The sequence below is a fragment of the Bufo bufo genome, chromosome 2 (assembly GCF_905171765.1).
Source record: "Bufo bufo chromosome 2, aBufBuf1.1, whole genome shotgun sequence".
Lineage (NCBI taxonomy): Eukaryota > Metazoa > Chordata > Amphibia > Anura > Bufonidae > Bufo > Bufo bufo.
Genome location: NC_053390.1, coordinates 348,373,612 through 348,387,625, shown reverse-complemented (window position 1 = coordinate 348,387,625; position 14,014 = coordinate 348,373,612). Strand labels below are relative to the sequence as shown.

The following is a 14,014-nucleotide window of genomic DNA, read 5'->3' as shown; positions in this document are numbered from 1 at the left end:
CCCCCCTGCTCCAGCGGCTTATATAAATATTCTAGTTTGAGTCTCACTCGTTTAAAGGCCATTTCATCGCTGCTCAGCTATGGCTGTGTAATGAATGGCCAAATAGTACTTCTTTAAGCATCTTAGTAAGAAGCTCTGCACATAATAATATATTTACGCTTTTGGAATCTGGGCTATTGAATAATAGGGACTAGGGTCATAAAGGGACTACAAAATTACTATTGAAAATGTGGGCTATTACTAGAGGATGGTTGGGGGTAAAGGGATCGCTTATATTCACGCCTCTCTGGCACAATATCACTTACAGACATTAGATGGTATAGCAAGGGATCAATTCTGGCAAAATAATGGGATTCTCTATACGACACAGGTTGTTAAGAACGGAGAAATTAAGTCGTTTGTGGAATTATCACATAGTGTAGAGAATCTATCTTAGTTTAGGTATTTTCAGCTTCGTTCGGCACTTTTTAGTTTGGATGATAAATCACTGCTAGAAATAGATAATTCTTCTCTGTTAAATGAGAGGTTTGGGAAGATACCACTAAGAATGAAGATTTCAAATATATATAAATTATTAATTAAGTCACGGTTTTCTGAGACACAATCACCAGGGCAGAAGGCCTGGGAGAGGGACTGCCCAAATATACAAATGGTAGGGTGGGGGAGCATTTTCACTAATCCAGATGTACTTTCCCATAACTTTAATCACGTTCTAATTCAGTTTAATATTTATCACAGATTATATGTTACCCCTATTTGGTTAAACAAGTGTGGAATAAGAGACACCTCCAAGTGTCCTCGATGTGATACTGATGGTGCGGATTATCTACATATGATCTGGGCATGCCCAGAACTCGGGGCATACTGGAGTGGTATTAACAATTTCCTCACCCACAAATTAAAAGTACGGATTCCTCTTGAGCCACAATTGTTTTTACTGAACGATCTTTCGACATTAAGTAGCCATAAACCCCAAAAGATCCTACTAGGCAGAACATTCTATACTATTGGCCAGGCTCCTGATTAGTCGGAACTGGTTTGCACGTCATGCCCCAGAGGTAAACAATTGCATAAACCTGGAGAATAAAGTGAACAAATACAAACGGATTCTTTATAAGCAGAGAGGAGGATTAGAGAAATGGGTTAAGATATGGGACGGCTGGTAGTCCTGATAGGACCGTATCTGGAATATATTTATATTCATTTAATTTTTATTTTATTTTTTTCTTCTCCTCTCTCTTGCCTTCTCCTTATTTCTTTGAGGGGGGGGGGGGGGGGGGATAATGGGGTTAAGCGGGAAAAATGTTGAAAAATTTTTAATAAGCTTGAATTGTACTTTGTGTATTTGCTTTTCATAGTAATAAAGATGTTAAATTGAAAAAAAAAAAGCCATTAAAAATAAAAAATTTTATTTAGTTTGATCCTGAAGAGGTTAAAACCCTTCTTTTTTTCCAATTGACCCTATTAATGTACATTACAGGCATTGGGTTTTAGAGCAGACTTGTGGGAAGAGTTAGCATGAGGATAAGGGGAGCCACAGGACGGGAATGTGCACTGTGGTTGTAATGGACACCCGCATAGGCCTTCCAAGCTGTAACTACTATTTCATCATTTTCCATTTGCTTGTATTTCCACACCGGTTTCACTATGGGCTCAGGCCAGGGGAGCAGGAGCAGCTTTTATTTCTAACTTGTCAATATAATAACCTTGTGGGGACATCAAAGTGTAACAGGAACGTCAAGGCTTCCTCTGTAAAGCAGGTTTCCTGATCGGATTGCCACCAGAAGTGATGGCTTCAACACTTCTCAGGAGCTGGACATTAGGAGCCACCTCTAAGAGTGGCCATATTTACATGGTGACCAGAGAACATGTGATTGACAGGGTGTACAACCAGCTGTTTGGTTACATGCAGCATTTTCCTTAGGCTTCGTTCACATCACCGTTCAGCCTTTCCGTTCTCCTGCTCCGTTTAGGAGCAGGAGAACGGAAAAGGCACTGACGCCAAACGGAGCCCTTAGGACCCCATAGACTATAGTGGGGTCCGTTATGTTTCCGCTCAGAAGATGATTTTGAAGCGGAGACAAAAGTCCTGCATGCACAACTTTTGTCTCCACTTCAAAATCATCTTCTGAGTGGAAACATAACGGACCCCACTATAGTCTATGGGGTCCTAAGGGTTCCGTTTGGCGTCAGTTATGTGCCTCTTCCGTCCTTTCCGTTCTCCTGCTCCTAAACGGAGCAGGAGAACGGAAAGGCTAAACGGTGATGTGAACAAAGCCTTACTTCTCAGCAGTGTACTATGTGACCAATCTCTCATATTTCTGGAAAACAGCCAGGGCTCATGTCAGATCTCAAGAGACAAATAGGCCCAAATGTAGTAAATCCTAAAGATGAAGGAAAACTACACGATAAAGAGGGGAGTCTCAAAAAGTTATAATAATCTTCTTTATTGAATACATATACACACACCACATGATACAAATAGAGATGAAATACATAAAAGTAAAAGTGCGGTATACACCTGAGGAACAGTGTAATAATGTTCTCAATACAGAGGGAGTACAGCGACTACCGGTATATACCACTTAAAGGGGTCCGTTATGTTTCCGCTCAGAAGATGATTTTGAAGCGGAGACAAAAGTCCTGCATGCATGCAGAACATAAAGGGAATCTGTCACCACTACTATGCTACCCTCACTGAGCGTTTCTAAAATGTTCATTGTGTTACCCTAAACATATAAATTACACTTTTCATTTAATTTGCAGAAATATTAAATAAGTATCATGTATTTTTTGTACTTCCTGCCTTTTATGCAAATTAACATAAAAGAGTCATATCTTACTTGTAGAGAAGAGTCATATCTTACTTGTGTGACCAGAGAAGTCATATTTTCAAGCTCTGACTCATCTCCGGGTAATCTGCATATGTATCAAATCGGTTTTTATACACACTAAAAGCACACAGAGCTATGGGGACTGGATATTGTGGATGTGCTAGCGGCCATCTAGCAAACCATGTCCTCAGCTCTATACACAAAATCCAGATGACAGGTTCCCTTCAACTATAAAAAGATAGCAATATGGAATCAGGTTTAATATAAAACAGCGGCAATACCTGTGTCTGTATAAATGAATAAGTTTAACCCCTCAAAGAGGCAACAAATGTAAAGTAGAACAAATCCTTACATACCCATAATTAGAACGATCACCTAAGGAGAACCGCACACCCCGACACGTCATCTGGGGGCGATCTGTATTGAGAGCGTTATTACACTGTTCCTCAGGTGTACACTGCACTTCTACTTTTATGTATTTCATCTCTATTTTTATAATGTTGTATATATGTATTCAATAAAGAAGATTATTACTTTTTGAGCCATTTGAGACTTCTCTTTTTCGTGTAGGTTTGCTTGGTCTATGTTGAGTTGGCTTCTTTGAGGGGAGTAGATGTTGCCCACCACATTGTTTGGGTTACGATTTGTTTTTGTGCTATGTAATTTTAGTCCGGCGGCTTTGCGCCGTTGACTGCCGTGCTGTGCCGGAGCTCCGCCCCGACCCCATTATAGTCAATGGGGACGGAGCGGCGAAATAGCGGAAGGACGGATCCGACAGGGTGAACAGCCTGTCGGATCCGTCCTGCCGCAAGTGTGAAAGTGCCCTTAAACAGATATGTCTATTGGGTTGGTCTTTTGAACAAAATCACCTATAAAAGTAACCCAGGTCCACTAACTGGACACAAATCTTAAATCCATCCTGACCAGTGCGTACTCTCCAGTGGAACGCCGTGCCAGTACATCTTATGATGCACAATTCTGGTTGTAAGCTGGACTTCTAGTCAAATATCAAATGCGACTTATTTCTCACTTCTGTCAAAACACACTAGCTACTAAAAAGTAGGATTTACATCTATCACTTCATACTGCACTTCTCATTTCAACAGGAAATTGCTCACAGCAGTTCTGCAGCCTGAACTACAAATGCAATAAACCAGCAGAAAGGCCATTTCTAAAAAAACAATGCCGGCACCAGAAGCACACAGTTTCTGACAATGGCTTGGCAGTAATGCTAGAATAAGCATGAAAGGGTCTCATGACGACAACCCCTATCAACATGCCCTAAGGTATAAGGACATCAAGGAGGGTGGTCCCGCCCGCTGACGACCAGAAGAGAGCAGCTCAGTACAAGCGCCCACATTTCTGACAGACTCCAGAATTCTGCAGGGGGAAAGCAAGCAGCTTGGAGCAGGACCTGGGGTAATCATCTGCTCAGGTGATAACCAGAATAGTAATACGATTCATGTGAATAGAAGATCTGGACTATAGTATGAGCAAATAGAAGCCAATTCGCATAAAACGTTGTTTGAATACTGTACGGAGCGAGTGCTCCGTACAGTACTAGAATGTATTGGCTCAGATGAGCTGAAGTTACTACTTAATGAAGTCTTGCGAGACTTTGGGTAATAACTTCAAAAATTAATTTCTACTGTTAAAAACCTTTTCCTGAACTCAGGCTCGATTCCCAGTGGTTCATCGGAGCCAATACATTCTAATAATGTATGGAGCACTCGGAGCAAAGTTCTATGCGAATAGACTTCGGATGTTTCATCTGCAGTCGATTCGCTCATCCCTAGACTATACACCAGGCTGAACTGTGGATAAGCACAAGATAAGTAACACAATGTATTTAGTATTGGGGTGGCTCACCAGAAAGCACTCCACAGCTCAGGGCTCTGCTCATCGTGTAGCCTAAGCTAATACCAACCAGCAAATCTAAGGCAAATCCCACATAGATTTACAAGACGACCCCGGGCACAAATTGGAGGCTGAGGTTTCATGCAGACTGCCGTTGTGTGGCCGTTTTTCAATGCATTGGGGACTTCAATTTACGGTCCCCAATGCACGGTCAACTTGAATGGGTCTGTGATCCATCTGCACCATAAAAATAAAAACACAGAAGAACATGTTCTATTTTCGGTGGCACGGAGAAAAACACCACGGAAGCCCTAGCGTAGTGCTTTCGTAGGGTTCCGTGCCTCCGTTCCACGGACCCATTTAAGTGAATGGGTCAGCATCCGTGATGCGGGGAGCACACGGCCGGTGCCCGCATACTTTGGACCTGCAGTACGGCCACGGCCATGTGCATGAGGCCTGACACTGATTTCTGCTGAAGATGGGGTCAGACACTGACTTCAAGGGTAGCCATCAACAGGTGGCACTAGAGGAGCAGATTTTTTTCTTCATGGAGCATTGCCCTAAAGAGTCCCTACTCGCTGGATCTCTGTCTGAAGACACAACTAACCAGCCAACAGCTATTGAATGTTTATGGTAACCTTTAGTTTTGCTCATCATTAAATTGGTTATCTGGTAATATATAATAACCTAATCCTCAGAATAGGTCATCAATATCAGATCAGCAGGGGTCCAACTCCCAAGACCCTGCCAATTAGCTGTGTTAAAGAGGCCACAGCACTCAGAGAACTTGGGCCAGTAATGTTACCATACATCAGCCATTCAAGTGAATGGGGCTGAGCTACAATGCTAGGCAGAGCTGTTATACAACATACGGCGCTGTGCTGTATTAGTTGTGAAGAGACAGCAGAGCTCAGCTGATCAGTGGGGGTGCCCGGAGTTGGATCCCTGCCAATTTCATATTAATGACCTATCTTGAGGATAGGCCATCAATATCAAATTTCCAGACAATAGCTTTAATGATAAGGTTACCACAGACATTCAATAGCCGTTGGCCAAACGGTTGTGCAGCAGCTTATTTTCAAGCCTCATGCACACAACCATAGTTTTCGTCTGCGTCCAATCTGCACAACCAATAGTGGACGCCACTAGCCTATCATATCTACGGCAAGCACCATTTTTAAAGACCAGACTTCAGTCATACCCCAAAGGGGTTAAAGGGACCATGCAAAACTGCCAACAGCACTAGCTAGGTGCTGGGGAGAGCAAGAAAAATATGTTTTGCTGAGCTTTTATCAGGAGAAGTGTGAACATGAAGTTTTTCTTCAGCCAGATTCTGCTCCTGCAAGGGTCATGGAGGTAAAGCATCTAAGTGCTCTCTGTGTTGATCTGTGTCACAGTGCTCTGAGTGACAGCTGTAGTGGTCTCGTAGTTGGATGCTACAGCTGTGACTCAAAGCAGAGGGGCAGGGCAATGCCAAGAGCGCTTCATGCTGAAGCTCCACCTTCATGGCACTTGCAGAAGCAAAACCTGGCAGAACAAAAAAAGTTTATATTCACACTACTCCTGATAAAAGCTCCACAGAAAGTATGCTTCTACTGCTCTCCCCAGGCACTAGCTAGTGCTGTCCCCAGTTTAGCATGGTTAAGGACTCGTGCGCACAAATGTATTTTCTTTCCGTGTCAGTTCCGTTTCATTTCAATGGGTCCGGAAATAAATAATAATTATTATTGTACTCCATGTGCATTCCGTATGTCCGTTCCGCCAAAAAAACGAACATGTCCTATTATTGTCTGCATTACGGACAAGAATAGGACTGTTCTATTAGGGGACAGCTGTTCCGTTGCGGACTGCAAAATACATACGGTCGTGTGCATGAGGCCAAAACTGCTGACAGACTAACTTTAAAACCATCTTTAAGCATGTCAGGATGGTAATGGATGTTCTGATGCACAATCCTTTGTACAGAAAGTGCCCAATAACTCATAACTCATTTCCTGAAGTTAAACACTGAATTATGAAGGGAAATAGCAACGATTTCCTTTTCGGAGATAATGCTATGTTGTTAAGTACAAAATCATTTGACATTACTTTTAACAGTGTTACATAAGTAAGGCTTATTCTTCTTGTCCCTAGCGATCAGAAACAAGCACATGACCAATCAGCAGACATGTATCAGACATGGAAGTTTGTATATGGAAGGCATAGATTTATAAACGGCCTTTATGCCCATAGCAACCACAGCGCAGCTTTCACTGTTCAAGAGCAGAGTATGAAATACAGTAAAGCTGGAGAGGGAGCACAGTTTCTTCCATAAATGTCCCCCACAGTGCTAAAAGGGGTTCTCTGATAAAGCATTGTAAAATAGAAAATAAACTTACTCACCTTTAAAATGGCCACTGCTCTAGTCCCTGCTGCTCCGATCCTCACTGGATCTGTAGTGATGACATCAAGTTACTAGTTCACATGACCACCACAGCCAATCACTGGCCTCACTGGTCATGTGTACATGATTGGCAAATGCTGAGGCCCGTGATTGGCTGCAGCATCAGATGAACAATGAATGGCATGTGACTGCTGCAGACCAATCAGGGATCGGCTGCATGGGAAAAGTGAAGACTTTTAATGGAAGTTAAGGTATTTTTATTTGATTTTACACTGCGCCCTTCTCCCTTCCTAATTATAAAAAAAATTAAAGGGAACCTGTCATCTGGATTTTGTGTATAGAGCTGAGGACATGGGTGGCTAGATGGCCGCTAGCACATCAGCAATACCCAGTCCCCATAGCTCTGTGTGCTTTTATTGTGTAAAAATAAAAAATATAAAAAATTGATACATATGCAAATTAACCTGAGATGAGTCCTGTCCCTGACTCATCTCACATACAGGACTCATCGCAGGTTAATTTACATATCTATAAAATCGGAATGAGCTGCACCTAGGCCAGGTGACCAATAAACGGGACATTACATGGCTTAGGAAGAGGCCTATGCAGTCACAGAGCAGGTTGACCTCTTCATACAGCGGATCAGCACACACCCCCACCAATCAGATATTGATGACCTCTCTAAGGACAGACCATCAATATCAAAATCCCAGAGAACCCCTTTAAGAGCTACCAATCTACTAGACAATGCCATGTTTGGGGCCAGATTAGAGAGATAGCAGTCCACATACAGCTATGTCTAATTAGGTGAATGACTCGACCAGGAGTCATGAGTTGTAATGGTTTCCTTGAGGTCTGGCTGAGAGCCAGAGAGTTTCTCAAACAATTGTGTGGTTTATATCCTTGTGCAAGTACTGCTGGGGCACTACGGAAATGCCCACTTAAATTCAGTCAAATATAATTGTGAAATAATGTAATAACTAGGCGTCATTGTATATAGTAATACAGAAATCTCCAGAAGGACAGAGACCTGCATATTTATCCAGGCAAATCCCACAGAAGGACTTCCTTTATTGGGGTACCTGCACACAGGTGTGGGATTCAAAGCAGAAATTCCACATTGATTTCTCTGCATTTCTGCATGTATTACTTGGAGAATTTGACGTATTTTGCCCCAATTCTCACCCTCTCCATTGCAAAGGGGGAAATCTGCACAAACAGATGCTGCAGATTTCAAAATCCACACCAAAAAAAAAGCAAAGTGAACATGAGATGTGTCTATTCTCATAGACTCTGCTAGTACTGTATTACGGCGAGGTAATTCTGCGCGAAAATCAGTGTGAAAAAAAAGAAAAAAAAAAAAAAAAGGGGATGCAATACGGACGTCATCTGTATTTTTTTGCGGATCAGTGTTTTGTGGACCGCAAAATACATACAGTCAGGTGAATGCACCCTTAGGCTACTTTCACACTTGCGACAGAGTGATCTGGCAAGCAGTTCCATCGCCGTAACTGTCTGCCGGATACGGCAAAACGTATGCCAACTGATGGCATTTGTAAGGCTACTTTCACACTTGCGGCAGTGTGATCCGGCGGGCAGTTCCGTCGTCTGAACTGCCCGCCGGATCCGCCGATTTGGATGTGATACAGATCCGTTCTTGCAATGCATTTGAGAGACGGATCAGTCTTTCCACTTCTCATGCGGACAGACGGATCAGTGTTGTATTTTTATTTTCACCGGTCTGCGCATGCGCAGGCTGGGAGGACGGATCCGGCATTCTGAATGTCGGATCCGGCACTAATACATTCCTATGGGGAAAAAATGCCGGATCCGCATGCTACGGTTTTATCTTTTGCCTGATCAGTCAAAATGACTGAACTGAAGACATCCTGAACGGATTACTCTCCATTCAGAATGCATGGGGATATACCTGATCAGTTATTTTCCGGTATAGAGCCCCTGTGACGGAACTATGCCGGAAAAGAAAAACGCTAGTGTGAAAGTACCCCCAAGACTGATCAGTCTTAAAAATGCATTGAAATGCCGGAACAGTCTTTCTGGTGTCATCCGGCATTTATTTTTTTTCACCTTTTTTTCGGTCTGCGCATGCTGCGGTTTTCTCTTTTGCCTGATCAGTCAACATGACTGAACTGAAGACATCCTGAATGGATTGCTCTCCATTCAGAATGCATGGGGATATACCTGATCAGTTCTTTTCCGGCATTGAGCCCTTTTGACGGAACTCAGTGCCGGAAGAGAATAACACTAGTGTGAAAGTACCCCAAGAAGTACAGAAAGTTACAGTAGGTCCTATGTTCCACCAACCGTGACGGTCAATTCAGGTTTGTCCAACATGTTATTAACAGCAGTGAACGCACATCGGCAAATCATTTTGGGTAATGCATTGTGCGGAGTGCCATCAGGCATACCTGTGGTGAGGAGCAAGATGGGGGCTGCCAGGAACAAACACCAGCAGATACATCCCAATGGGAGTCAATGGGCACATGAGATAGAACGGGAAGAGGGTGTACTCACATGGAGCAAATCTGCTGCAGAAACCTTAGCGACAAATCTATTCTATATATGTATATGTGAATGGAAGTGTTTCAGCAAGTGCCATTCAGATGAAAGGGACAGTCACATACAATAAATGTCTGCATCAAGTCTTAAGGGGTTGTCCAGGTTCGGATCTCAACCCAGACATACCCATAGTTTCACCCCGGCTAACCCCTGATGTTAGCATCCGATGCTCTCCTTTGCCCTGCGCTGGGTCGCGCAGGGCAAGGGCTCTTATTTACAATAACACACTGCCGGGCAGAGGCTTCCCTCCAGCAGTTGTTCAGTGACGTCACCGGCTTTAGCGCTGCCCTAGCCGTTTTACAGGCTAGGGCAGCGCTAAAGCCCGCCCATCAGTGCCGGTGATGTCACCGAAAATGCTGCTGGATGGAATCCTCCACCTGGCAGCCCTAAGGAGAGCCTGGTACGTCATATGATCTCCTGAAAATGCTTTTGCCCTGAGCGAGTCAGCACAGGGCAAAGGAGAGCATCGGAGCATTAAATGCTCCGGTCAGGACAGCTGCCTGGGCGAAGTTATGGGTATGTCCGGGTTCGGCTCTGAAACCCCTTTATACATACCCTGTGCATCTGGTTTTCAGCACGGGCATTCATGCCACAGGCAGCGACTCCATTCAGTAAGCAGAGATGGCCGCACTACGCAGACTGTGGAAGTTTACACTCCGGAGGCAGACATGTCCCTGAAAGGATCGGCTGCTCCATGAACTAAGGAGAATCCAGAAATCCAGTAACTTTATGGATTACCAGTACGTTCTGCATTAGGGCTCATGCACACAAACTTATTTTTCTTCCGTTTCCGTTCTTTTAAAAAAAAATGTGGACCACATAAAATACATGAGGTCGTGTGCATTAGCATTTAGGCTAAGTCCATGCACGGTGAATCTCGTATCAACCCGGCAGTGAACAACCGCAAAACCCACACGTGTTAAACGAAGATTTTGATGCGATTTCCATGGATTTCACGCCACTGCGTTGAACCTGGTGAAATGTGCACTGAAAAAAATCGAAGACTGAATGTTGAGAATTTGAAAATCCATCGCCTGCTCATTTTTCCACGCAGAAAATGTCCACAGATTGTACTGCACCGTGGATTTTTACTGTCACGTGTGTATTCACCCTTAGGCCACCTGCACAAATTGCAGAATACGCGTGTTTTTTTTCACGTGGATTCCTGTGCAGAAAAACCAGAGTAGTACAGTCCCAGCAAAGTGTAGGAGAACAAATCTTGCGTACACACTGCAGATTGTTCCGTGCAGAGATTGACCTGCGTTGCGGATTTCCAAATCTGCGCACGTCATGTTTGCAGTTTTAGCTGCGGATTTCATCCGTTCAATGGAAGAGCGAGATGTGCACCAAAACTGGTGTAAATGAAGAGAAATTTGTCAGGGCAGCTGGACACGTGCCCTCCCTGCCATTGCCATGCCCCTTTCAAGGAAAGTGGCGAGGGTGGCATAAATTCAAGAGATTTTTTCTAAAAGTCAAACATATACCGTAGTTTGTGTCTTTTTAAGGTCACTTTTCAGGCGTAAGGGAGATGATAATTCTCCCCTTTGTGTACCTGTTGTGCGGATTGTACAATCTACAGTCAGTAGCCTGTGCAACTCCTCACCTTCTACATAGTGATTCTCTCCACAGACTTCAATGGGGGTTAATAAAACAGAAAATCTGCACCAAAAAAATGCAGATTTATGGGCGATGTGGATTTTCTACATAAAAATCTCCAACGTGTTCAGGTAGCCTTAGGGCTCATGCACACGACCGTGTGCTGGCCGTTCCGTGCGTTGAGGACAGCAATTTGCGGTCACCAATGCACGGGTAATGTCCGTTCGGCGGCCGGGACATATCCAGACCCATTCAACTTGTATGGGTCCGTGATCTGTCCACAAGCACTACTTTATTTGCGGTGCAGAGGCACGGACAGAAAACCCACGGAAGCACTCCTAGTGCGTCGGTGGGCTTCTGATCCGTGCCTCCGTTCCGCATCTCCCGAATTGACGACCCATTGAAGTGAACGGGTCCGCGATCTGTGATGCACACAGCCGGTGCCCGTGTATCGCGGACCCGCGGGCTGCAATACGACCACAGCCGGGCAACAGTCGTGTGCATGAGCCCTTGGGGTGACACTGATGAACTATTGGCCACATCTGCCGAAAGTGACAGAAGAAATGCACAGAGAGATCTGATTACCCCCAGCAATCATAGGACCACCGAGACATCTCTATCTGGGCAGATTGCAGAAGATGCTGTTGGTAGCTCATGAGAGGGGTCCCCAAGAGATCCTCGTATGATGGGGCCCTGTGGTTTCCACCGATCACTAGGAAAGGGCATCACCGGGTCAGAAAGGGTCATGGTCACTTTGTTGTGCAGGATGTAGACCCCCACATGACGACTTCTTCTGACATGGTGTCTTTTTTGGAATTGGGGGAGGGGTGCAAACTGTAAAAACCATTGTGTCCACCATTATAGCTCCACGATGAAGACTGAAGGTTCTCCAAGCTTTCCAAGACTCCTGAACAGCATATCCACCTAACTACGCATTCGTATAAAAAACGGCCGGGTGAACCGTGCATCTCACGCGATTGCATGTCCGTGTCGCAAAAGATGGAATATTCTATCTTCTGCTGCATCTTGTGGATGTTTTGTGCACGGCGGCAGCAAGGTCACGCATGCTGACTGTCCATTCAGGGCCCTAGGAAAGCTTGGTGACAAGGTTCTGCTGTAGATGACGGCTCGTGACAGGGGGCATGACAGGCTGTAATGACTACCTGGAGGAACGTCACATGGGAATGAAGGGGTGCCAGCATATACCTGGAGACGTCCAGGCTTCATGCACACAGTGAATCCATAAACTATTGTTCTGTCATTTCCTCGCGTCCAACAAAAATGACTATTCTTGTCCCCAACGTGGAGCATTTGGAACAGAGAAACGTATCGGCAACAACCACTGAGGTCGCAGATAGCACACAGATAAAAGACACTGGTGTGAACAAAGCCTAAAGGACACACTAGAAGCCCCCTCAGCAAACCTAAATCAAAGGGGTCTCTCCTATTAAAGGCACAATGCAAAGAACCTATTGTTCTCCTATCAGCTGGGCTGGTTTTACGGCTCCTTTCAATGGGACCACTGCCATAAAGTCAGTCAGGAAACTGCCGACCCCCATAGTCATTGGCTCATCTCCAGCTCGGAGCACCTCCACAAAGCTCTCCATATATACCATACAAGCAGCTAGAGCACAAAGAGGACTGGCAGCTGCCGAGACAACAGGAAGAGCCGCGGCCAATCAGATCGCGGGTTCGAACATCAAACCTTCACGAAAGCAACACAAGCTGAAACCTGATTGGCCACCGGGTCTTCCACGTAAGGTCCACATAGGAGAAGTGAGACTTGACAGAAGTCACTGGAGAGGACACTTACCGGAGCCAGGTGGTGTCTCACACGTGCACAGCGCCGGGCACTGCCCTCCTGCCCATGGCACAAGGCACCGGTTGCTGGAGCTGTAAGAAGTTTTCCTCCCAGAAATGACGTCTCCACACAACTCTGCCGCTCGTCCGCGCACAACAAAGGGGCTGCTGCCTGCGCTTAGTCCTCTTTGTGGCGTCTGCCTGGGACTGCCATCCACCCCCCGCGATCACCCGTACTGGGAGGAAGACAATGGCAATCAGAACCTCCGCTCCGCTGAGAGTGAAGACTTTCCCGGTCCCGGGGACCATATATATGTGTGTGCGGGAGGACAGAGGGCGGAGTCTGCGCTCACCCTGCTGGCGCTGCGCCCCCTGCCGGCATCTGGGGTGTGAGCTCAGGAAGACAGGACCCTGGATACTGACAGCATATGAAGCAGCTTTTAACCCTATACTTATTTTATTTCTATAATATTCATAGCGCCAACATACTCCACAGCGCTGACCGTACCAGCTTTACCGTACGTAGGGTCACAGGACCTTCATGGTGCCAGCATGTACCAGCTGCAGGTTTGGTCTACTGGAAAAAGGTAGAGTCATCAGTGGCATAGGGGTTGTGCCAAGTTTAGAAGTTATCCCCTATCTACATGACACAGGGGGTCCTACTGCTGGGACCTCCACCAATCCTGAGATCAGGGCCCATTCCTCTGGTCTGATGGAGCAGCAATGGACAACTATCTCCAACAGTCCCAGAGAATGAATGGAGCAGCAGGTCACGTGCTCAACCTGTGCTTCATCAGATCTGGGGAACAGGACGCCCATTCTCAGGATTGATGGGGGTCCTATCAGTTAAACCCCAACAAGCTGTGGATAGGGGATAACTTCTAAACTTGGCACAACCCCTTTAAAGGCCATGTACACCTTTGGGGGGCAATTTTTTTTATTATTGTATTGTACTCATTTTGAG

At 45.3% G+C, this 14,014-nt stretch overlaps 1 protein-coding gene across 2 annotated transcripts in view; it reads right to left on the bottom strand.

Annotated features, from left to right (window-relative positions):
- CEMIP2 (cell migration inducing hyaluronidase 2) overlaps nucleotides 1–13,371 on the bottom strand; it is a 111,408-nt gene extending 98,037 nt beyond the window's left edge. The window contains exon 1 of one of the 2 annotated variants that reach the window (XR_005776232.1): nucleotides 13,064–13,371. The gene's annotated coding sequence lies outside the window, so the exon portion shown is untranslated. The remainder of the gene's footprint in view (nucleotides 1–13,063) is intronic. The other variant, XM_040417082.1, reaches the window with a different exon arrangement.
- Between the last annotated feature and the right edge of the window lie 643 nt (nucleotides 13,372–14,014).